Source organism: Spermophilus citellus (assembly GCF_964194105.1).
Source record: "Spermophilus citellus genome assembly, chromosome: 11".
In the NCBI taxonomy this organism is placed as follows: domain Eukaryota; kingdom Metazoa; phylum Chordata; class Mammalia; order Rodentia; family Sciuridae; genus Spermophilus; species Spermophilus citellus.
Window position 1 is genome coordinate 116,279,937 of NC_138192.1, and position 25,209 is coordinate 116,305,145.

A 25,209-nucleotide genomic window follows, 5' to 3' on the forward strand; every position below is an offset into this window, starting at 1 on the left:
CACCTCACGCACAGAGCAATGGAACTGGCCGCCTATGGACTGAGACCTCTGAAACTGAGAGTCCCAAAGAAACTTTTCCGCCTTCAAGATTGTTCTTGTCAGGTCTTTTGGTCACAGCAGTGAAAAAGCTGACTAAAACACAGGAATAGACCACAGTCAGGATGAGTTAGGGACAGAGTTTGATACACACGTGCGTGCACACACACACATATACACACACATATGGTTCTCTCTCACACCACTTACACTTAAAGGAAATGCAACAGACTATTTTCAAGTATATGATTTAGTTTTCTATGCTATGAGATACATTGCCACAAATGACACCTATTTCTTGTCTCATATTGGGTAGGCATGGTTTAGCTGGGCCTATTGAAATGTCATTGTGGGCCTGTTTCTGACTTTAGGGAACACCCAGCCCCTCTTTGAAAAGCTTTCCTCATTATGTCAGGCTTACCCTTTTGAGCAACTCAAAGTCCCCTGCTCAGGGACTTTAATTATGTCTGCAAAAATCTTTTCACCTTTACCATATAAGGTAACAACCTCAGGAACAATGTTCCATAACCCTTGCCAGAGTCTAGAGGTAAAAAGCAAGTCACAGGTCTCACCCACACCCCAGGGATGGGATCACACAGGAACATGGATTGTTGGGGACAATCTTGGGTTTCTGCCTCTCATAGTGCTCGTCGAATCAATGCCACTTTTGTCCTTAGGTTCTCTCCCAGTAAAATTGGGCTAAACAGGAAGATTTCTAAGTTCTTCTTCTTTTTTTAAATTTAAGCTGGATGATAATGACAATGGCAATACTGAGACTAATAATGTTAATTAAAGAAACAAACTGATCTCTCTGTAACATTGCCCATTATACATCAGATAATCCAATGAAGCATTTTCAATAATTGTCTCATCTAACCCTCATGACAATCCAAGAGGTAGGATTGTTCTTATTCTAAATTCCTTTGGAAAATGAGGAAATTTTCTAAGTTTGTACTTTCTAATAGGATAGCTATTAGGCACATTTGACTATTTGAATTAAAATGAATTAAAATTAAATAATTTGAGTTCCTGAGTCAAGCAGAAAGTGGTGTGAAGCAACATTATTATAGAGGCCAAGTGACATGTCCAGGATTACACAGGGGTCATCCATGATTCCTAGGCTCTGAGTTCTTGGACCAGTACTGAATCTCCTGCGTGAACCCAACTGGCAAGGAAGAAAGACCTGGAGAGGGGAAGAAATGTGGTGACTTTACTTTCCTAATTCTCAAGTTCTGTAGTGTTTCAAAGAAGTCAGAGGAGGCCACCAGCAAATGAACCCAACTCTGTAGACTCCTAACACTATCACGTTAGCACTGGGCTTCACTTTGGGTTGCCAGGGACACAAAGAAGAGTATGTCTCCTGATGGCAGAGATCTCTGGTTTTCCACGGGAGACACCCATAGTTAGTAGAATGTGACAAAAGGGTGATGTCTTAAGAAAGATGCAGGCCACTGGCCTTGAGGTCATAAGGTCCACACAAAGGGGCATCCCTACCATACACACACTTTGATCAATGTTCTGTTTCTCTGGTCATATGAGCACCCCACCCCCGCCCCCAGGTCTCTCTGACTGTCCTAGATAGTACAATCCACTCCGGGAAAGAACATACAGAGTCATATTGCAGAACTGGGCTTTGACATTGGCTGACATCTGGTCAACTTCTCAATAACAGAGTCGCACAGGCCGGCGGTGCCGAAGAAGCTGACAGCCTTGCTGAAAAATTGGGTTTTCCACTTCTGACTTCCAGGGGTTATTCAAAGTGTGAGGGAAGTGAGGGAGGTGGGGGAGAGGCATTCAAGAAAATTGATGAGGAGCGTCTGGGCCAGTGCCTTTTGGAATCTGCTCCTGTCCTGAGGTTGGCCCAGCCCGTCCCAGCTCACCCTGGTGCCTTTGAAGTGCGTTACCTGGATGGTGAGCTAAGCCAGCTTGGCAGGACAGGGAGAGAAGCTGTGTGGTCTGGCAAAGAGCAAAGCGGAGGGCAGAGGGACAAAGTTTAATCTGGGCTGACTCACCGTGCCCCTCACGCCAGGCATTTCACCATTCGGTGCAGCTGGAAAATGAGGAAAAGACCCAAGTCAGGTCTCACTGAGAAATCCAGATGTTCTGCACGAGGATAAACAAGACAGTCAGTCTCCTTTCTCTCTCTGGTCTCTATTACTGTGTGTGTTTGTGGGTCTCTAGGAGTGTGTGTGTGTGTGTGTGTGTGTGTGTGCACACTCACACCCGTTTCAGCTTTGAACATCTCTCTTCTTCCTTTTCTTGTGTATTCTCTCCAGGGCTTGATTTTGGTCTGTCACGGTCACAGTCCTCAGGTATAACTGGGCAGAGCCCAGAGTACCCCTGCCATTTGTTCCACTATTCCTGTCTTTAATTTTTGTTCTAGTTCAAGTGGAACTCGGGTTTCTGCTGGGTCTTCTCAGCAGTGTGCCTGGGCAGGACTCTGCCCTTTTCCCCTTGACAAGAGAAATGTTGGGGAGTTGGGGATAGAAAATGCTCTGGACCTGCTAAAGCCTTTGCAGGGCTCTGCTTCTATCTGTTGCTGGAGCAACAGCAGGATTTTTTTTTAATAGGCACTTCCGGTATAGGAACAAAGAACAACAACAAAATCACTCCTTTAAAGTGGGTACTTTTCTGTGGCCTTGGATTCCACTTTTCTCCCCTGCCCCCACTCTCCCCCAGGGTTCTGAGGCCAGACTTCTCCCACCTTCCTGCCATTGCTGTCTTCTTATTTCTTCAAAGAAAAAATCCACTTTCCTCCCTTCATCCTTCCTCTCCCTTCCTATTCTTTTTTTCTGGGGTGGGGGGTAGGGTGATATCAGGAATTGAACCCAGGGGAACTTAATCACTGAGCCACATCCCAGGCCTTTTTTTTTTTTTTTTTTTTTTTGTATTTCATTTAGAGATGGGGTCTCAGTGAATTGCTTGGGACCTTGCTAAGTTGCTGGGGCTGGCTTTGAACTCGTGATCCTCCTGCCTCTCAGCCTCCTGAGCTGCTGGGATTATAGGTATGTGCCATCAGCCCAGCTCCTTCCTATTCCTTCTTGTTCAGGGGGCTTTGGAGAGTAGATTGCCCTTTAATGCTGAGTTTCATTTGACTCTACTTGCAGAGGAAGGACCTTGTTTGGTGGCTGACTCTACCTGAAAACATACTGGATAAGAGTCGTTCAATGTGAGTGGGACCAGATGCCTCTACCAAGTGGCTGAGAGACCACAGTCACTTACTATCTTGAGCTTCAGCTTTCCTAATCTGTACAATGGAAATATCAGCCGACTGTGTAAGACTGGAGGGAATACGGAACAGGATTATATATAACAGAGTCTTCACATAGTGCCCAATAAACCATATGAGCTTGTGACTTGGAGTCTACATTCTTCTTCTTCGTTATGGACACCTCTTCTAAAGGTGACCTTGCTTCTCCTCTTCGTTCCTGTTTCCCTTCTGTTTCAGGCATTGCTCTTCTGCCTCTGTTCCTGGGTAGTGAGGGTCAGTGCTTGGAGCCTTTTCAGACCCTGTGAGGGTCCATCCCCAGGTGAGGCTGGGCCAATTAGATTTCCTCTTTCATGAGTATGAATGGAAGGTCCAAAAAAAAGGCACCCGCTGGGACGCTTGTGGGAGCTGAGAAGTCTTAGGCTGGGATATTGTGATCAGGACAAGATGAACAAATTTTCAGTAGCAAGCGTGGAGGATGGAGCCCATGGGTTAAAGATGGGTGAGAGTGGTCCTGGATCACAGGGCTTTGGATTTCCTGTCCCAGGAACCCATAGCCCCTTTGTCACAACCCCACGCCATTCCTGTTACTCTTTCCAAAACCTCTCTCTTCCCTTGAGCCGTCGGAGAGGTTTCCTCTACATCCACAGACATCTTCACAGACTTCCTGATTTTGAGTGGTACTTGGCCGTCACCAAGGCCTCTTTTTAACCCACACAGAGAGCACTGGGACTGTGTCTCTTCAGGTCATGTCCACTCTGAAGGACAGGAGTTCCTGACAAAGGTTCATTCTTCTGTCTGTTTTTAGGCCAGGCATTTTTCACTCTTAGGAAGTTCCTGCAGTACTCTTGCTATATTTTATTCTTCTGTTTTTCTTTATTTTCCTCAGGGACCCTTGGAATTCCATCACTTTTCTCTAATCTGGTTGGGTTCTAGGAGACCAGACCAGAGACCTTTTTTTGCAGATCCTGAAGACTCTGTTTTTCAAGAGAGAGTCCCCAGAGACCTCCAAAATCCCATCTGGAAGCCTTGAGCCTTAGCTTGCTCCTTCCCTCACCTTCCCAGGCTGACTGCCAAGCTGCCAGAGAGAGACCCGGGCTCTGAGTGGAGCTCATTTCAGAGTGAGTCAGAACATGAGGGAGTCTTGTTTACACGTGCCCAGCAAGAGAAAAGCCCCACGGGAGATGCTTCCAGGGACCCTAGCAAGCCCTTGGGAGATCTTTTTTCCTCCTTACTAGGAGAGAGCTCACCGACTTGGAGGGTGCACAGCTGTCCATGCTGTGTGCAGGGAAAGGGCATGGGAATATCCTGGGATGCCCCATGACATGGCCAGTCTCTGTGCCCAGAGTGCAGGGTGGGGAGCCATTCTCAACAGGCACAAAACCACTCCTCCCGTCTGTTAGCCACAGATCTACTAAGACAGCACCACCTCCGCCCAGGCCATCTCTGTGATGTTACCTTAGAAACCAGAAAGAGCAATCTAAGCCACTTTGATTTTTTTTCTAGCACCTGGGAATTAAACTTTTTTATATGAGCCAATACTTTCATCCTGTCCTTACTCAAACATCCTCTCCCAGGGCTGCAGTAGAGGAAGAATTTAGAAGGAGTGATATAATAACCTTCTGGGATGCCTAAGGTCTTTGACATTTTGAGAATCTGAGCACCCCTTTCCCTTTATCCTTTGAGTCACAGACCACATTCCTGAGTGAGTTGAGGAGCCAGGCAGATGCAGAAAGTCCTGGAAAAAAGTCTGCTATTCCTTAGATCCTCAGCCCTGGATAATGTCAGATGGTTATATGAAAATAGGGAAAATTCACAATGGGTCAAGGGTCATGTTCATGGGGGAATATCTACATGGGCTTGGGTCAGGATACCTCTGTTGGGGACCTAGAAGTAGATGTTTATGGCTAGAAAGCCAGATAAAATCTAGAATGTCCAGTTAAATTTGAGTTTCAGATAAATAGCAAGTTTTAGTGTGTGTGTATATATATATATATATATATATATATATATATATATATATATATATATATATATATCTCATTCAATATTTGAGACATATATATTAAAAAGTATTTGTTGTTTACCTAAAATGCAAAACTGGATGTTCTATATTTTCTTTGTTGATTCTGGTGACTCCATGAGGGTGGGCACAATCTCTGGCATCTTCAGTCCCTGCAGATGTTGTAGGCACACATTTATTTGTATGTAGGAAGCCGGGCACCTAGACAAATAGGGTGTATGTCAGTGTGGAATTGTATCTTAAGAGGAAGCAATATTTGGGTCAGGTCATTTCAGTGTTTTTATTTTTATTTTTTGTTTTTGAATGATTCCACAATGATTAACTTTCTGTTTCCAAACATTTCTCAAGTCCTTTGGAGATTGTTGGAGAATTCCAAAGGCCCTCCCAAAACTTGACCAGTTGATCTTCTTAATTAAATTTCCCACTAGGTCATTTGGAAGAATAAGCTAGCAGGGAGGGATTCTTAGACTCGTCTGTAGATCTTTCCCCCTTTCCTTATGCCATTATTTAGAACTACTCTCATCACACTCCTCTTCTTTCTCTTTGATGAGCCTCTGAGAAGATAAAGCATGAGATAGAAGCTGAGGGAGCTTAGGTGTGGTTGGAGAAAAACAAATCAGATCTTAGCAGTTCCAGCCCATGAGAATGGGTGTCTAGCGAGGGCTCTGTGGATGCGGAGAGCAGAGGCTCTGGGATCCGGGTCTGGGGAAACGGGCGGCCATTGGTCAGATCTCGGCAGGTCTAGGGATGACTTCGGACTGTGCACGGGGTATGGGGAGCATGGGCTGGTAGCCTCGGGCTACCGGGAGCCAGGAGAGAGGGACAGTTATGACTGCAAGGCTGCAGGAACATCTCAAAGGTTGCACAGAGCTCTGCGGCTGCCTGTGAACAGTAGTGTCTGGATCCTTCTGTTGTAGATGGATTTGCCAGTGTTGGATCCTAGCTGTCAGAGGACCTGACCAGGATGAAATCGTGTGAAGACTGGGGAGGGGAGGAAACAGCTGGTTGCAGGTTTCCAGCTCTGGCAAGTTCTCCCTGTTTGCATGGCTGGACTCATACCATGGAACCAAGTGTTCCTGAGTCGCTCCGGCAAGCGTCTCCTCCTCTGTTTCTTGGCTGCCTTGTCTGGGGACATGCATTCCACCTCAGTGAGGGGCCATGTGGGTCCACCAGCATCTTATTCTCCAGACCCACACAGCACACCTGGTTCCAGATCCCAAAAAACTTGGATTTGGTCAAGCTGGAGGCTTCAAGTGGAATCCTGTTGGTTTCCCTGTGTGTCCAATTTACTGACCCACCCAGGTCCCTGCTAATTCTCTGTTGACCCTGCCAGGGCATCCCTTTCTCTTTACCACCCCTCTAGCTCCTATTTAGCTAAGGTCTGCAGACACAGTGGTATATGCTTTTGGCCTCAGTTTTCTCATCTATAAAGTGGGTGGCACCTCATCCATCCCTCAGCCCCCCACTGTGACGTCCCTTCCTTAAGCCTATGCTGATGTCAATTACAGTTAAGATTCTTTGTGAAGGATCTTGGGATGTTCTTGATACGAGAACCTGGACATATAAGCTTTGAGAGTGTCACGAGTTGACGACACCAAATTATTAATAGTGTATGATATGGGGTTGTTGGGGTAAAGAATGTTCTTAAGTGTCTTTGTGAATCGGTAAGCACATTGTACAGTGCGAGGTGAGGACAGCAGGAGGGGGACAAGTCTAAGCCACTTGTTCGCTTGTTTCTCAAGGGAACCAATGGACGTGCCATGGTGTTGGGTCAGGAGGCAGAGTCCCTGCTGTGGCTCCAGGAAGCATGTGGTTCTGTGCACGCCGCTGACCCACACCCACCCTGAGCACACTGCCAGGAACCAAACAAGGGGGGAGAAAAGGAAAGGGAACCGAGAGGAGGAAGGGAGGAGGAGAGAAGGAGGGTGAAGACCAAATCGCACTGTCATGTGGAGTTTGGAGCCTTCCTTTCAACTCTCCCTTATAATTAGCTGGTGCAGCTGCAGGGGAGGAACTCTGGGTGAGTTGCGACTTGCTGGGCTCCAGTCCTCAGGACGCTTGGGACTGGCTCTGTGTTTGGGGGGAAGCTTCGGTCAATGGCTCCTCCTCCCCCTCTGTCTTCTTGCTCTAATTCCCTGCCTGGGAAGGGCTTGGGAAAGGTTGATAAGTTTTTGGTGTCCTTAGCCAAGAAGGCCTTTTCCCCAGGGCTGACCTGGGGGTACTGGGGAGGGGTTTTAGCAGATTTCTCTCCAGCTCCTCAAAGGAAGGAGGAGCAATGGAGAAGGCTCTGAAGGAGGGTGGGGGACAGGGTCCTGCAGGAGCTAGAGGAGTCTGGTTGGATCCTATCAAGGCAGGGAGCCTCTTGGGATTCCACAGATGCCCATGTGGGCATCTGCTACCTCTTAGCCTCCCCGAGTCCGTGGTTAGCTAGGGGGCAATTTCTGGCACTGTGGGTCCCTCAGGCTGTGTCAGCATGCCCTGGTGGGAAAATCAGGGCTTCTGTATGGTTTGGATTGAGGTGTCCCCCAAAACTTCACTTGTGAGACAATGCAAGAAGGTTCAGAGGAGACATGATTGGGTTGTGAGAGTCTGAACCCAATCAGTGATTAATCCCCTGACAGGGCTTAACTGAGTGGTAACTGGGGTGGTGGGGTGTGGCTGGAGGAGGTGGGAATTGGGGTGTGGCTTTGGGCATATATTTGTTATCTGTTGAGTGGAGTCTGTCTCTCTGCTTCTGATCATCATGTGAGCCTCTTCCCTCTGCTGCTTCCCTCCGTCATGATGTCCTGCCTCACCTTGAGCCCCGAGAAGTGGCGCCTGCTGTCTATGGATTGAGACCTCTGAAACTGTGAGCCCTTCAATAAACTTTTCCTCCTCCACAATTGTTCTAGTCGAGTCCTTTAGTCACAGCAGCAAAAAAAAAAAAAAAAAAAAAAACTGACTAAAACCTTTCCAAAGTTGGATGACTAGATATGAATCTTGATTCTTACCATCTGCAGCAAGCTACTTCATTTCTCTAGGTCTCAGTTTACTTACCAGGAAATGGGTATAATAGTACTAGTCCCTTCTTAAGGGGGCAGCTCAGCCCAGCCCCTAACACAGGCGCTTAGATAGAAGCTTCTGTTTTTTTGCTCTCCTGGGAGATCATGTGGGTTTTATTTGTAGACGGGACACATCTGCCTTCTTGCCCCACTCAGCTGGGTTGCAAGGAGGGTCAATGAGAGCCTCTGTCAGGGAGAAGTCAGTGTGGCTCCTCAAGATGGAGGCACTGCCTTTGCACCAGACCAGAGGGGAGCCCTGGCAAGGCTGCCTGAAGGTGGCTGTGCACGGAACAGAGGATCCTGTAGGTATTCTGGCCGGCACTGCTCATGGCTCAGTATTTACTTTTTTCTATTAGCCATGTCTGGTATGGAGCAAGAATTTAGCACCTTCGCCATCTCTCTGAGCAGGGCCAACCAGGTGAGCAACAAAAGTTGAGGGAACAGAACGACCCTCCAGTATCATTCAATTTCTGGGGAGCTTCTCCCTACAGGTGAGCCTGGCCAACGTACCTTTCTTTTATGGACTCTACCAAGTGCCAGGCTCACTGCATGAAAAATCTCTCAACTTCATGACATCTCTGTAAGTAAGGGGGATCATTCTGGTTTCATGGATGATCAGCAGATACTTAGTAAATTTAAACTATAAGATCAGACGGATTGTAAGTGCATCCATTAGATTTGGAATAAAGAACTGCATAATTCCAAAGCTTGGGTTCTCTATACTAATAAGAGTAACTGCTACTAATGGAGCCATCACTATGTGGATTATTTTATCGAAATCCTTTTTTTGTTCTTTTTTTTGGTACTGAAGATTTAACCCAGGGGCACTTTTACCATAGAACTACAGCCCTAGACCAGACCCCCATTCTTTTTTTTCTTGTCTTTTTTTCTTTTCTTTTTTGAGACAGGGTCTCACTAAGTTGCTTAGGGCCTTGCTGAGGCTGACCTTGAGTTTGTGATCCTCCTGTCTCAGCTCCTAGAGCTGCTGGGATTACAGGCATGCGCCACCACACCCAGCTATTTTACTGAAATCTTAACACCAACCAAGAACAGTTGCTCTCTCATTCTTTCCTTTCCATCCTTTCTTTCTTTCCTTCCTTCCTTTCTTTTTTCTATCTTTTGTGGTACTGGAGATGGTATCCAAGGCTCATGCATGCCAGGCAAGTGTTCTACTACTGAGCTACATATCCTCAGCCATAGCTGCTGTCTTACACATGGTGACTTTGGGGTGTGGAAAAGGAATGACCAGACTTTGATTGCCTTCTTTAGATCCACATAGTGCTCTCAGGTTGACCATGGGGTTGAAGTCTGTCTTGCTGCAGAAATAATTCTTTGCTTACCTATTAGAGTACCCATAATCTTAGGACTCTCCAGCCTGGCCTCGATGCCCTGTAGGAACTTCCTGTGTCCTGCACTTGACCATAAACTCACAAGGAACTGACAATGTCTTATTATCAAGTGTCTATACTGTCTCATAGACATTAAGTACTTCATAAATGCTTCTAAATGAACTTGCTTACCATAATAACAGCTGCCATGTGCTAATTGCTTACTGTTTTGTTGTATGGAATATCCTGCATGCATCCACCTATGTGATCCCCAAATGTCTCATTTGACAGACAGAGGAACTGAGGCCAGTGGAGGTAAAACAGATTTTCTCAGTGTCACAAAGCAGCAAGTGGGACAGAGGAACACAAGCTGTCTTTCCCCTTCCTCTTCACCCCCTCAAGGTTTTTAGAGGTGGCATTTCCTGGAGCCTTTCCGTGTCCTTTTTCAGAGGGGAGAAAACAGTTTGCAGATTGCTCCCCTTGTCAAAGTCAAGTCCATGGCCTGGCCAGTCGGCTGCAAAACCACTGTCTTGCCCTTTGCTTTCTACCTCATTTGCATTTGGGTCCCAAACCCATTCCTTCCCTCACCTCCAGCGCCTAGAGAGTTAGGGCTCACCCTGACTTGCAAGAGGGTGGCGGGTTGTCCTTAGAGGTTCAGTAACGTGCGTGCACCTTTTCCTCCTGCTCCTCCTTTGTCCTTTCTCTCCCCATCCAGCCTCCTCCTTAAGCCCCAGGTGTCAGTTAGGCACTCTCAAAGGATTGAGTTAGTTTCCTCTTGCTGCCATAACAAATTAGTGCAAACAGTGGATTAAAAGAGAACAAGTTTATTCTTTTATTCTGGAGGCCAGAAGTGATCCCCAAACCAAGGTGTTGACAGGGATGGTTCTTGCTGGAGGCTCCCAGGGAGAATCTGTTCCTTGCTTCTTTCGGTTTCAAGCTGTTGGCTACCTGGGTTTCTTGGCTCCTGGCTGTGCCACTCAGTCCTCTGCTCTTGCTCTCACATTGCTCTCTCCTGGCTCTGCCTTTACTGCCTGCCTCTTAAAGGACCCCTTTGATGACATGATTGGGCTCATCTGGATAATGTCCCCATCCCAAGTCCTAGGTTTATATCTGCACTGTCCCTCTTGCCATCAAAGTGACGTGCTCACATATTGCAGGGATGAGGCCCGGATACCTTGGTGCAGGGCATTGTTCAGTTGACCACCCGAATGTTGAACTGTGCCCCACCTCCTTGTCCATTATACCAATAAGCAAAGCCGTCTTTGTTTCACCAGGCTCTGTACCTGAGAACTGGACCAAGCACTCTGTACTCGCCACTTGGCTGACTTCTTAAAAAACTCGTCTGCCGCATTGGCACTGTTATTTGGCACCTGTTTTATATAAAAGAAGGTCACACAGGGAGTGGTCAAGGACTTGAATTAGAACCCAGGTCTATTTGGTTCCAAGATCTTTCTATTCAACATCACTCTTCCCTCTCCATGCTAGCCAGTCTCCAAGATGGCCCCCAGTGATGCCTGATCACCCTCTTATCTAGACCTCTCCCAGAGGATCAGAGTTGGTCAGAATACCATGAAGTGTTGGTGAGTGTCTTCTGAGGTTAGGTCCACAGAGTCATGGTAGCATTTGCTTTAGTCTCTCTCGGACACTCACTGTGGGGATTAGGTGCCCATGTCCTCGTGTGTCACAAGTACCATCAAGCAACACTTTGGAGAAATTTATGTGGTGAGGAGCTGAGGCATCTCACCAACAACCAGCATCAGTTTGCCATCCATGTGGGGAAGCTGCTGTGGAACTGAATCCCCAGCCCTAGTCAGATCCTCAGAGGACCTCAGCAGCCTCGGCTGACATCTTGACCGCAACTTTGCAAGAGACCTGGAGTCCAAACTACTCACCTAGGCTCCCTCCCCCATTTCTATTCTGCAGAAACTGACATAATAAATGCTCATTTTTGCTTTTAGCCACTAATTCTTGAAATAATTTGTTGTGTATCCATAGATAACTAATACAAGGTCCAAGTTCTAGAAATCTGGACAGAATATTTGCTCTGAGCTCTGGCTATGAGAAAGAAGATGCTAGTCAGGCCTGGTCCTCTGAAACACACATTTCATTCCAGTAGGGTGCCTCCTAGCCCTGAAGTAGAGAACCCAACGATTTCAGAGCATTCCCTATTCCTGAGCTACTTCTCATAGAGGACATTTATTTTTCTTGTTTCCTTCTCTAAAACCATCAATGGATCCTTAATGCCCATTAGTGACTCTGGGGGCCAAACTGCTTTTTCTGCTCTTCACAACCTCCTCCTCATTCTCTCCATGGTCCCTTCAGTCCAACTCCTCCTTGTTCCTCAGACCTTTTAAGCCTCATCAGACCCAGGTGTTCTGTGCTGCTCCCGTGTCTTCTCGGTCATGAGCAGATCCAGACCAATGATCTGCTTGGTACTGGGAACCAGTGATTGCTGCTCCGACATATGGTATCTCCATTTCACAACAGACCATATTTTTATAGACAAGGAAACTAAAGTTACATGACTTTCCCAGAGTCCCAGGGGAAGTAAGTGATGGAATCAGTCCTTGGGCCCTGCTCAACCCTGTGGCTTTGAGTTCAGTGATTTTCCACTACAGCATGTTGCCGCCGACTCAGGTTTCTACAGAATCTTCCAGTTTATGAAGTCCCTCCTGTTTACAATTTTTATTCAGTCTCACAATAACCTAGAGAGAGGTGGTCATGGGAGATGCCTCCCAAAGGGCACATGTGAATGAACGAGGGTGCAGGCTGTGCATCTGTCTGAGGAGTAGCTCCTCAGAATGGAACTGCAAGTACAAAGCCGACGGAGTGGGGAGCCTCGTTTGTATCTTTAAGAGACAGCTAGAAGGCCAGGTAGGAACGGAGTGCAGAGAAGCTGCCAGGCACCGGGGCCATCGTAAAATCCTTGGATTATATCTTGGGCACCTGGGGAGCCTTCAGGATGGGAATGACAGGGTCTGACTTTTGTGTTAAAAGGATAAGTTGATCCCCAAGCTTGACAGCTACAGGCTTCTTTTAGCCTGAGGCTATGCTGGTCTGGCTTAGTAGAGGAGGGGGCGGGGTAGTCAGAAAGGCTGGTCCTGCCTCAGAGGCAGACTGTTTGAACTGTGCCAGGGCAGGCTGGCGGAACCTGCCCGCTCATGCCTCGTCCTGTCGCTGCACCGCAGCCTCAGCCCAAGACTTCAGGGGTGCACAGGAGCATGGAGTTAGCTGACATAGCAACCCTCACCCCAGCACAGAAGCCCACCCCAATGCAGACGCTCACAGCAGCTTTGTCTTGGAGTGAGGGATGCTAACTTAGGGGATGGATATTTGACATCTCGACCACTCTCAAATGATGTATTTTCTCCTTTTACAAAACCCTTCCTTTCCCCTCCCCTCTTTCTTCTAACTTCTCCAAACTTTTTCTTTATTAATTATACTGTTTCAGTTCCTTTTCTTCCTTCTCTATTCATTCCCCAGAGATTGCATAGACTCTCCTCAAAATCAGAAACAACAACAACAGCAAAATGAACAAGATGAGATCTTTGGCCTAGAGGAAAGATCACACTTGCCTGGCGTCTCAAGACTGTCTGGGAAGCCTGGTAGGGTGATTCTGGAGTCCTGCTTGGACACCTATTGCCTCCCAGTAGGCCCCAGAGAATTGCATGCTGTGAAAAGACCCACACCAAGCCTGCCCAGAGCACTCTGGGAATGCAGAGGAGGAGGGTAGCTGGCAGGGGACAGGAGGGGCTCCCAGGAAAGTCTTCACAGAGGGGGGTTATCTGAAAGAGGTTTTGAAAGGTGAGTAGGATTTTGTCAGGAGATGTGGTGGGAAGGAAGGACCAAAAAGGAGATGGCTGGAAAAATCTGTGGCATGTTTGGGTAGAAATTAGTCAATTATCTAAATACCCCAAAGGATGACCTCCAGTGGAAAAATCAGACCCATTTGACCCAATCCTGTAGTTCCTGTTTTGTTTTTAAGTAACTTGCACCTAAATAAACACAATAAATAAAGATAATTTTTCAGGTACTAAATGAGATTAAATATTTATATTATGTTCAGGTCAAAGGGTAAAGAAAACCGAGGAAGGAAAAGAAGGGAAAGGTAGAGGTCAGGAATAGGGAATTTCCTGTTTAGACAGAAGGGTGTCTGGACATTTGGAGACATTTGATCCCCGAGAAGAAAAGAGCTTGGGAAGCCTGGCTGAAAGTTGGAAAGTGATGTCTCCAGCCTCCTGTTCTCCTTTCCTAGAAATGGTTCATCGTTAAGAGTATTAAGGTGCAGAAGGGATTTGAAGGGAAGAAATTCTGATTCATTATAACAATACCTGGTGTTTAGACCACACCTTTCTCCCAAGGAGCTCAGATTCCTGCAGGGATAAGATGTCATTAATTCCTCACAACTTGTCCCCAATCCTGTCTCACCCTGGAGACAAAGAAGTGGCCCTGGACATAGCTTCTGTGACTTGAGTGTGCTCCAGGGAATCTTCTGGGCTGTGAGGCATTGACTTCCAGGACTCTTGTGTTTTTGCTTTGCTTTGATTTCAGGTCCACACAAGAACACGAGACACCTGTCAGTCCACCTGACAGCAGCAAGGATCTCATTCCAGCCATCTAGGATAAAAGCAGCCTCTACCATTTCTGCATCTCCAGAAAGGAGAACACCATGACCTCCTTTGAAAGTTTACCATGGGGCTGGGGATGTGGCTCAGGTGGTAGCGTGCTCGCCTGGCATGCGTGTGACCCGGGTTCGATCCTCAGCACCACATACCAACAAAGATGTTGTGTCCGCCGAGAACTAAAAAATAAATATTAAAAATTCTCTCTCTCTCTCTCTCTCTCTCTCTCTCTCTCTCTCTCTCTCTCTCTCCCCTCTCTCACTCTCTCTTAAAAAAAAAAAAAGTTTACCAGCGCCCAACACAGTGAGTTTTTCTTGACATCTAATGCAAATGTCTTCATTTATCATGCAGCCCAGTTTGTTTTGTGTGCACTTAGAACAAAGAACAGGGTTCTTTCCTGCCACTTCTAGGAGTTCCTGGAACCTTCCCTTAATTTTTTTTTTTTTTTTTTTGGTGAGGCTGGAGATTGAACACAGGGCCTCGTGTGCGCTACACAAGTGGTCTACCATTGAGCTGCACCCCAACCTTGGTTGGCTTCTGCATCTTGCAAACCAGAAAGCTAGGCTTTTCTAAAGCTGGTGAAGAAATTCTTACATCCCAACTGCCAGAAGAGGAGGAGGTGAATCACAAATCAATCATTCTTGAGCCCAGTGTAGTGGCACACGCTTGTAATACCAGCAGCTTGAAAGGTTAAGACGGGAAGATCTAGAGTTCAAAGCCAGCCTCAGCAAAAGCGAGGCCCCAAGCTACTCAGGGAGACCCTGTCTCTAAATAAAATACAAAATAAGGCTGGGGATGGGCTCAGTGGTTGAATGCCCCTGAGTTCAATCCCCGGTACCAAACAACAACAACAATAAAACAAATCAACAGTTCTTTGTTGAGTACTCACTGAGAGCAGAGCCCTGTCCTAGGTGTTGTAGAAATCATATTTAATCATCTCTTGAAGCTGTTTTTGGGAGAAGGTAAAGCAGGCATTTGTAAAAAGTAAAATGTCAACTTAATAATCATGAGCAAATCCTTGATAACCCATGAGCAATGCTGTAAGGGAGAGTATAATAATAAGAGTAACGATAGCTAACTTTCATTAAGCACAGACTATGTGCAAGTCCTATTATAGTGCTTTACATTCTTTAACCTACTTCATCCTTTCACCTTTCTGTGGTAGATACCATCATCCTGTTCTACTGAGGAGGAAATTTGAATCATGGTGATATGAAAAACTTGCCTAAGATCACAGAGTTAGTCAGTGGAATAATTCAGGTTGTGAACCCAGACAATTCAGTACAGAATATGAATGATTAAATTCCATTAGGGAATAGGTAAGTTTTCTCAGAATAGAACACGGAGCTGATTTGGACTTTTGTAAACAGCTGGAGAGTCTGTCTTGGAGCAGATAGAATGGTTTTGTGTACCAAACCCTTTACAACTGGGCCATGTATTTTCTTTAATAGGGAGAAAGATAGAATCTTAACTTGTACGTAGACACGTGTGAATGGTTCCTGGGCTTCGGAAGACCTTTGCATCACTGTGTGTCCCTGGACAAGTCACTTACCCTGTGAGCTTTGTTTCCATTTGAAAATTATAGGGTCCTATCCAGCTCCAAACATTACCATTTTTATGCCTCTTGGCCAAGTCGACACTGTAAGGCATATAAATGGTTCAGCCCACCTCAGGGCTGAGTGTGTTGTATGCCAAGGGGTCAGAAAGTAGGTGCTGATTTGGTCAAGTTGCTAATGAGGCAGGGGTACCCCTAGGTGCTGGAGTGAGTGGACAGGACGAAATTCATAGAAAACCTGTGGTGGAGTGCAGAATGTGTGGAGGAGGTGGCTGAGGTCGCTCCTTCCTTCCCTGTTGCTGTGACTCTAAATGTCAGTTTGTTGCATTGAGAGCTCTCTTACTCATTCTGTGCTTGTATCATGTAGGATGTGTTCAGTTGCAGGTAACAGAAAATTTCTTTGAAATATGCTTAAATCAAGAAAGGGATATTTTAGCTTGTAAGACTTGAGTCCAACTGAGTGGTAGGCTGTAGGCATAGCCCAGGACTGCAGCTCACTGTGATTTCTGAGCTCTGTCCTTCTCTGAATGTTGGCTCTGCTCTCGTGATTGGTTTTTCTCATGGTTGCAAGATGGCAGCCTACTGTAGCCAGCCTGCCTGTTTCCTTGTTTTAACTTTCCACTAACAAATCAAAGTCCTGTGCAGAATCGTCTATATAATGTTTGGGGCTTAATAAGAAAGAAAAAAATTGGGGCCCCTTAAGTTAACAATTATTATGAAGACCTTCAAGAAGACAAAACCAGAGAATCAAATCAATGATAGGGATCTAGTCAATGCAGGGCCTGTGTGGCTGCCAGTCACAGCCATAAAGTTGGCCTTGGTCCTGGGCTTCACTCTCATTAAGCCAACTCCAACCCGCCACTATGACTCCCAGGGGAAAGCATGGCCCAGCTGAATTAAATTTGGGTTATTGTTCACCCTTGGACCAATTCTTATGGTAAATTGATGGGATTGTCTGATGGGTTTAGACCACCAACTGGAGGCTGTCTTTGGAGTTGGGGATGGGTCGAATTTCCCTCCAACTTATAAGTGCTACACAATGAAGGAGGAGAAGCAGCCACCTGCCCAGCATAGCTGTGTATCAATGCCTCTGTGCACCGTTGCAGAATGGATGGATTGGATGGTATCTCCCCACCAGAAGAGCATTTGCAGGGGATCCCCATCCTAAGGAGCAGTGCTTCAGTTCCACCTCCTTCCCTCTTTTCCAGAATAATCACATTTCCCTCTGTTGAGTGGTGAAGAGCACAGACTTCAGGCAGTGAGGTGTTAGAAAGGAACTTGAACTCGCTTTGGGAAGAGTGGGCTTTGCCCCTCCACTGCTCTCCTGACTGGCTGGCTGCATCATTTTGAACCCAGGTCTTTATTTCTCTATCACGGTTTTCTTATCTTGGAAGAAAGACATTGCCTGCCCGACCTATTTCACAGGGCTGAGGTGGCAATTGGATGGGATTGCATATGTGAAAATGTTTTTCAATCTGGTGAGGACTGAAAAGGACTGCTGTTATTTCTTTTAAAACTTGGGGACACGGTGTCTGTGGGCTGTAACAGTTTGAATGCCTGTTTGCCAGTCTCCTTTAGCTTTTAAATGAGAAACAAAGGAATGGGAAGTGAAAGGAACGATGGATTGGCCAGGGGAATTTGGGAAGGCCATGAAAAGACTGTTGAGCTTTGAAAATCAGGAGAAGGATGATTGGTATTACAGCTGGAGAGTAATACCAATAATAGAATTTCTTGTGCAAACAATAGTTTCAAAGGGAAATTATCCTGTTCTTTCCTGACTTGCAAAAATCACTTCTCCGTCTCTCCCTTTGGTTCTCTGTCCCCTTGTCTCTCTGTCCCCCATTATCAGCCCCCTCCTCTTCTCCTCTCTCCTGCAGATAATTTCTAAGCTGTTCTTATTACCTCTCCAATAACTTCTCTGGTGTTTTGGCTTCCTGGGCATCCTGGATAGAACTTCTAGTCACCAGTCCCTGATAATTAAGGATAAAGAGAATGGAACTAAATACGAGTAGGTTCCCAGAGCTTAGCCCTCTCTTTCCTGCCTCTCTCTCACCTATGAGTTCAGCATCCATCATTCTTGACAGTTGCTTGGGTGGGGATGCCTTCTCCAAATTTGCAAACCCCAGGTGCTCCAACAAGAGGGCAACTTGCCTGCAGCGCAGCAACGTGTCTGGATGTTTATCTTGACGTGCACCTGCAACACTGAACACACATCTGTACATAAATTAGACGTCACCCATTAACCCTGAAACTGGTTATCCCAACAACTCATTCCCTGGAGCCCCTGCCCTTCTGTCACCACCACACCAAAAAATGAGACGGCGTGACTTCCCACTCCCACATACAAAAGACACACTGATGGATAATTTCTTTGTTCTTCTGAAATGTTTTTGTTTTTTTTTTTTTTTTTTTTTTTTTTTTGGGTAGATCTATAAAGAATGGTGACAGATGTTATCTGGCTTGTTCTCCTATTTCTAGTCAATGTTCCATTCAAATAACTCCAGGAAGGGGCTCATGAATGATTTTTCTTTAGAAATTGCTGAAGGAGATTCTGTAGCATCTCTGGGCCACCTGTTCCTGGACTTACATTCTGACGGTTTGGTAAAGAAAGCTCCATAATTATAAAGGGCACTCGGATATTGGCCACTCAGGGTCCATTTTCTCTTTTTCCAACATCCTGTCCTGTGCAGAATTCCCCCTGAGTGTAGTTGTGGTCTCAGTTAAGGTGACCTGTAAAAGCGAGAAGCGGGTCTGTGCCCTGAGTTACGCCAGCTGTGTTTTCTCTTCCTCGGCTTAGTTGAAATGAGTAAGGGCTTGGAGCGGCTCCTGAGCATGCTGGTTTTCTTCCCTGCTCCACAAATACCCTGATATGCTATGGATCTGGCTTTTCTAAACCTGGCCACCAGTTTTCCCTCTGATCCTGTGAGCCGCCTATCTCAGGCCCAAAGTAATCCCTATTCACCAAGAGGATTTTGTTTTTGTTTGTGTGATCTGGCTGTTTTCTTTTTAAAATTCTTTTTCTAGTGTTGATTTTTTTTACTTACTAAAGAACCAAAGAATCTTATGGAACTCTATGATGCTTATACTGTCCTGGGCAAGAACACTTCCACTCATGGCTTCTTCAACAAATGGTCTGTACATTGAAATTTTAAAAACTCTGATTTGAACCCCACGATCCTTTCTGAATTTGCAGATCCATCAGTCTGACTGGAGTAGGCTTCTCCACCAGGAGAAGTGCTCTACTACCACTAAGCTACAAGCCCAGCTGGAATCAACTGGATACGTCCCATATCCAATGCCCATAGAATTCTTCAACAGATAATTTTTTAGCTTGTAGTAAGTACTAATTGCCTGCTGGGTCTAGAGGATTGCTGGGTTTTATGGCAGTTCTATTTTTGGTTTTATGAGGGAATCTCCGTGTGTTTTCCATAATGGCTGTAGTACTTCACATTCCTCAGTGTCCGTCCGAGAGGTCCCCTTTCTCTGCATGCTCAGCAGCATTTACTATTTTTTGTCTTTCTGATGGTAGTAGTTTTAACTGGAGTAAGATATCACATTGTGTCTTTGATTTGCATTTCTCTGATGATTATTAATATTGATCAGTGTTTCATATACTTGGCCATTTCTGTTTCCTTTTGAAGAAGTGTCTGTTTAGGTCCCAAGCCCACTTTTAATTTTTGGGTGTGTGTGTTCAGTTTTTTGAATTCCTTCTAGGGTCTGGATATTACTCCCTTGCCATGAGCCCCTCTTGTCCACATGGTTTGATTTTGATCCCCCCTTCCCAGGCCCTGCCAGGCTGAGTCCCCTCCCCGCCTCCCCCCAGAGGACTCCCACCAGCCTGCTGTCACCTTGCTTCCTGCCAAGGTGGCCTGACTTAGAAGATACAAACACGCAACGTCCTGTTAAGTTTGGATTTCTGAGAAACAACAATTTTTACAGTGTCCCTTATGTACTGTTCAGGACGTAGTTGTCTTACAGACTTATTTCTTGTTTATCTGAAATTCAGATTTAATTGGGAGCCCTGTATTTGATCTGAGAACTCTACTTTCTGCACGGTATGTGAGCTCATGATTTTCCTCTTCTCCCCTTTCACATCAACCACGAAACACCTCTCCTATCTCTGCCGAGGGTGTTCTTCACCTCTGTACCTCAGACCCCCTTTCTGCCCCCCGGAGGAGGTTAGCCTCTGGGTCACTCCAGCTGTGCTAGGTTCACAGGCTGCCCCTTGCCAGCCCCATGCCAGGAGCCCTGGGAGGCACAGCTGGGTGCAGGCTGTTGAGAAGAAAAAGACTCTTTCGGCTTATCACTGGGGACCGTTTTTCTATCCGCCTCCCCTTTCCATCATCTGCTCCAAATTCTGGAACTTCAGGAGTGGACAACAGCAATTTTGTTGGGTTAAGACTAGGCAAGGGCAAGTTTAAGGAGACGATGGTGACTGTGATTCCTGCCAGCATTACTAACGCGACTGGGTGCAGTTTAGGTTTACTGAGTGCTTTTTAGGATAATCTCACTTAATCCCCTAAGAACCTCAGGAGGTGGGTATTATTTTGCCCATTATACAGATGAGGAAAATGAGCCTAGGGAGGTTAATTATTGGTCCCGATCACACAACTGTGGATTACGCATGAGATGGGACTTGAAGCCAGACAAGCTCAGCCAGCAAGAGCTTCTCATGGCTACAGGCTGCCTGCGGTGACAGGGCTGAGGACCTCTGTGGGGGCATCCTGGGGCTATGGTCATGGTGCCCACACCATGGGTTGCATTTTATTTGTGATCTTATTTTTACCTGCTTTTTCCTGATATCTTACCCCTTGGACTTTTCTATTCATCTTTCCTCATTGATGATCTGCCCAGGGTTTTCCTAAGCCCTGGAAAAAAGCTTTCGAAATCTCACCTAGAAAAGACCCTGCCAGGGCTGGGGTTGTAGCGCCCTACTGCTCTCCTAGCACGTGCGAGGCCCTTGGTTCGATCCTCAGTGCCACATAGAAATAAATAAATAAATAAAATAAAGGCATTGTGTCCAACTACACCTAAAAAATAAATATTAAAAAAAAAAAAGACCCTGCCAAGTTTTCCCCCAACAGTCACCTGCCGCCCCAAGCCTCTTGCAGACTCAGAGTTGTACGAGGGGGACGTGCCTTCTGAAGCTCTGGCGTAAAGCTCTGAGCACCAGGTCCCCAGCCCTGACAGCTGTTGGACAAGTGGGGCCCTCCCCCTAGGTGGGCGTGTTCCTGAGTGAGCTGAGGCCTGGCCTTGCTCTGTGTACCTGGACCCTTGGCAGCCTCCCAGCTCTCAGGTGTGAATACACCCACTTTCCCATTTACAGCCTTTGCTCTTTGCCAGGGCGATCGCTACCTGGAGCTCAGGTTTGACTCCCACGAAATCCTGTGTACCTTCTCTCTCCCCACCTGCCACTGTACCAGCGAGAGTAATCCCGGGTTCACAGTGTTCGTCTTGGATTAGATTTCAGTGGGAGATTTTCGGGTCTAATTTTCTCATTTCGCAGAGGAGGAAATGGATGCCTAAGGAAAGTTGGAGATTAATCGCATTCACAGAGTTAGCCATATTTTGTCTTATTTGAAAATATTGCTGCTTAGAGGAATGAATCAAGAATTCTAAAAGCACCGACGATCGTGGGTTTGGGTTATTCTGATGAGAGATGGTAGTCCCCGTGGGTGTGAGAGAGGGCTGAGCTGAATGTCGTGCACAATAAGTCTTGAATGTCCACTAGGTTCAATGTCCTAGAGTAATCCAGGACATCTGTTCTTCATGGGATGGACAGAGAGGCTTAAATATCTCACTAGGGATCTGTTAGTAGGATGTGATCTTTGAGGAACCTGTCAGACCCCAAAGTCCTAGATAGGGTCAGAGGGAAGTTAGAGGTTGCCAAGTGGTGACATTGTGGTAGGGTCTGCAGGGGCTGTCCACCTGAAGTCCCATCACACCCTGCAATTCTAAAAGCCCATCTAAGCTGGGGATTCAGCCCAGGCCTAGATGTTTGTTCATATTTGATTCCTGACTAGGGCATGCCGCCTCTTCCCAAACCACGAGGGTTGCTGGAGTCAGCATGGCCGATCCTCTGCTTCTTCATACCCCAAAAGCTGTCTTGCTGGGGAACATCTCCAGGGAGGCAAACACTGTGTCCCTGGAGCCCTGTGCTTTGGTGTCACAAGCTTTACACCTTCCTCCTGGGAGACAGTCTTAATTCTTTCCTTCTTTGTAGATCACCTGTGGAAATGAAAATCATATTAATCAATTAATTGAGCATTTATTGAGAAATGTGCTAAATTAGGGGGGTATTGAGAAGGACAAGGCAGTGACTCAGGTTCTTTAAGTTTCTCATTGCCACCAGCTATTTTTTTTGGGGGGGAGGGGCAATGGGAGAGTGGCACTGGGAATTGAATTCAGGGCATTCCACCACTGAGCCACATCCCCAGCCCTATTGTCTCACGGAGTTGCTTAGTGCCTTTCCAATCTACTTTCTGGTAAGAAATCGGTCTCCTTTATGAATTTACTCTTTATTCCAGTGTAAAATCCTTTCAAGAGAGGTCTCCTGTATGCCTTGATCAGATGTAACTGCCATTTGGGTAGTTACAATGTCATGAGATCCTTTCATTGTATTTTCATACTATTGTAGTGATTCCTGATCACCATAGGAAATATGAAATATATAGAAAGTACAAAAAGAAGAAAATGGAAGTCACCCCTATTCTCATTACTCAGAGACAATTGTGGTTGAGGGTTTGTTCTTATTTCTGACAGGCATATTCTTTAGTTTGCCAAGAGGCAAAGTAGTGTGGAGGCAAAAATCAAAATCTCTGAAGCTCTGTGACCTTGCACAAGTGATGAAGCTCTTTCTGCCTCAGTGGCTTTATCTGTAAAATGGGGACAAGCATGGTACCTATGCTGGTGGAGACTTAGTGACATAGTACATGCCAAGGGCTTAGAGCAGCTCCTGGTATACGGCAAGTGCTCAAGAAGTCATAATGTTTAGTGTTATTATTTGTTAATACAAGAAAATGGATGCTGCCGTGGTCCCTGTTCTGTGCCATCTGGGGGACAATCAGTATTCTCCCCAATTTCGATTCCCAAAGCATTGCTGAATAATGAAGATTTTTCTAGACTTCCTTGGGAGATGATAGAGATGTTTGCATTACACCATGCAGCAAATCCTGCCTTGTCCACACTCTTTAAACATCTGTGCTTTCTCCAACCTTGTAATCCTGGTGGAAATTGTCTCATTCTCTGTTTTCTCTCTTCCCCAGCCACCTGGCACTGAAGTCGTCCCCCCATCTCTTCCAAAGCTCATCACAGAGCTAGCAGCTGCACACAGCTCAGCTAAACTGAAGAGCCCAACCCCGACAAGCACGCCCCTGGGGCCTTCTTTTATTGTGCTTGCATTTCCACACAAGTGTGCACTTATGTCTCGGTTTGCATACCAATGCGCATGGATGGGTCCCCCAGCCGGACTCCTCCTTCCTACCCTGCAGGTGTCTTGCTTTCTTCCCTTAACACTGTACTGTGGGCACTACCATTGCACCGTGGCACACCCATATAGCAGAATACTGGGCTGCCATTGCAGATATTTTTAGGGATTCTTTTCTCGGTGCAGATTTCTTGTATTTTGTTTTTGTCTTTTAATAGGGAGGAAGCTCAAGGCTGCAGGCACTTCAGGCAAGAGATTAGCCAGGAAAGCTACCCACAATCAGCATGTGCAGTCCTTCAGGCCGGGCTCCCAAATACCAGCTCCGCCATTTTTACACTCTTTCTTGAACTCTCTCCAGTTCCATCTCCGTTGGAACATGCCTTCCTGCCTTTCTGGAAACCTCTCTTCATTATCCTTTGCCTGTCTTTTCTCTTCTACTTGTCCTTAAAGATACAGGGTCACCCTAGGGTTCTTCTCTTCTGGTCTCCTGTTTCACCTGTCCCCCTGGACCACCTTCTCTGCTCCCAAGACTTCAGTTACGGTCCGCATACCTCAAACCTGCAGAGCTTTTCCTATAGCTGAGATCTTTCCCCTTAGATCTAAATACTCCTACACACAGTTGTCAGAGTGTTGAGTGTGACTCCCAGGGCTGAGTGAAACTCAACATGTCCTGATGATAGCATCCATCCTTCCTGCTCCCACCTGCTCCCCATTTGGTCTCTATTCTGCTGACACCCACCCCGTCCCCCTCCTTCTCAAGTCAGAGAACATCTACGCATAGGCTTCCTTTTCCCTCTTGGTCCATGTCCAATCAGCGTAAATTTTTCGTAAAATGATACATATTCAATCAAAGCTACTACCTTTTATCATGAAATTCCATTCATCCCGTATCTTTGATATCAAAAGGCTCTTTTTAAAGAAAATGGAGGGGATAGGAGATGGCGGTTGTTTATGTCTGCTGGCAACATCTGTGAGGGAGACACTGGTGATTTCTACCCAAACCCAGGGTCCCTTCCACTTCCATCAGGTTCCCGTTTGTTTGGGTCTCCACCCTGTCCCCCACTCCAGAAGGCCATCCTGGTCGGTCAGCCAGCAGTCCCACGGCTGTGGCCATCAGTTCCTGGAGGGGGTCTAGGACATCAAAAATACTTTTTACTCAGCCCTTCGTTGCCTTTTTCACTGTCCTCCCTTCCTGAGGACACCCTGGAGTTTTCCAGAGGCTCCATGTCACGTGGGGTTGTGACAGAGGGAGCACAGAAGCAGAAGGGGGTGTGCAGCCGCCTTCTATTAGACTGGAATGAAACAGAGCTGCAGAAAAATGAGGAAGAAAGTCGTGCTTCTCGCTAGATTCTTTAAAAAACAGTTATTTTTCCTAACAAGTATATTATTTGCGTTACTGTGTAGTGAGGATATAATTGCTTTAAAACGAATTGATAAATAGTAGAAGAATTCCCAAGTGTTGATTTCTAATACCTATCGATAGATGTAACCCACCTGCACGAAAGCTCTCCATACTTTTACACAGTTGTTAGAATTTTTAAAGGGTCCCAAGCCAGAAAAGTTTGAAAACCCCTGGTCTAACCTGGTGACATACATTGGTCGTATCAGTGATCTGAATTAGCCCAGTAGATTAGATGATGGAAGGATTTTAACTTCTGCTTCTGGGACAGAAATTTCTCTGCTTTCTCTGTTTGGAATGTGAAAGCTTCTCATCTCTGCTGCCACTGATTGTCTTTTCCAGTCATGAGAGACAATATGGATAGAAGGCTGGAGACAGGGAAAGATCAAGATAGAGAGGGAGTGCCTCAAGATACCTTGAGGTATCATCTGTCTGCTGATGTGCCACTGCCTAAGGCCATGTACCTTTGTTGTTCTGGTGACAGGAGAAGATGGCTCTCCTGAGAGTTTCAGCCCCTTTGATTTGGGTTCTCCACCACTGTCCTCAGGAGCTCCCCTAACTGACAAAGGAT

General features: G+C 46.2%; 2 long non-coding RNA genes across 3 annotated transcripts in view; both read left to right on the plus strand.

Annotated features, from left to right (window-relative positions):
* LOC308631356 overlaps window positions 1-14,455 on the plus strand; it is a 33,576-nt gene extending 19,121 nt beyond the window's left edge. Inside the window, exons 2-3 of the long non-coding RNA XR_014018169.1 lie at window positions 13,120-13,241; window positions 14,188-14,455. This is a non-coding gene — a long non-coding RNA (uncharacterized lncRNA). The remainder of the gene's footprint in view (window positions 1-13,119; window positions 13,242-14,187) is intronic.
* LOC308631357 lies at window positions 1,727-3,345 on the plus strand. 2 transcript variants are annotated; one of them, XR_014018170.1, is made up of 3 exons: window positions 1,727-1,947; window positions 2,937-3,041; window positions 3,144-3,345. It is a non-coding gene; the product is annotated as an uncharacterized lncRNA (long non-coding RNA). The 2 variants fall into 2 exon arrangements; XR_014018171.1 differs by lacking the exon at window positions 1,727-1,947 and adding an exon at window positions 2,003-2,161.
* Window positions 14,456-25,209: the final 10,754 nt, after the last annotated feature.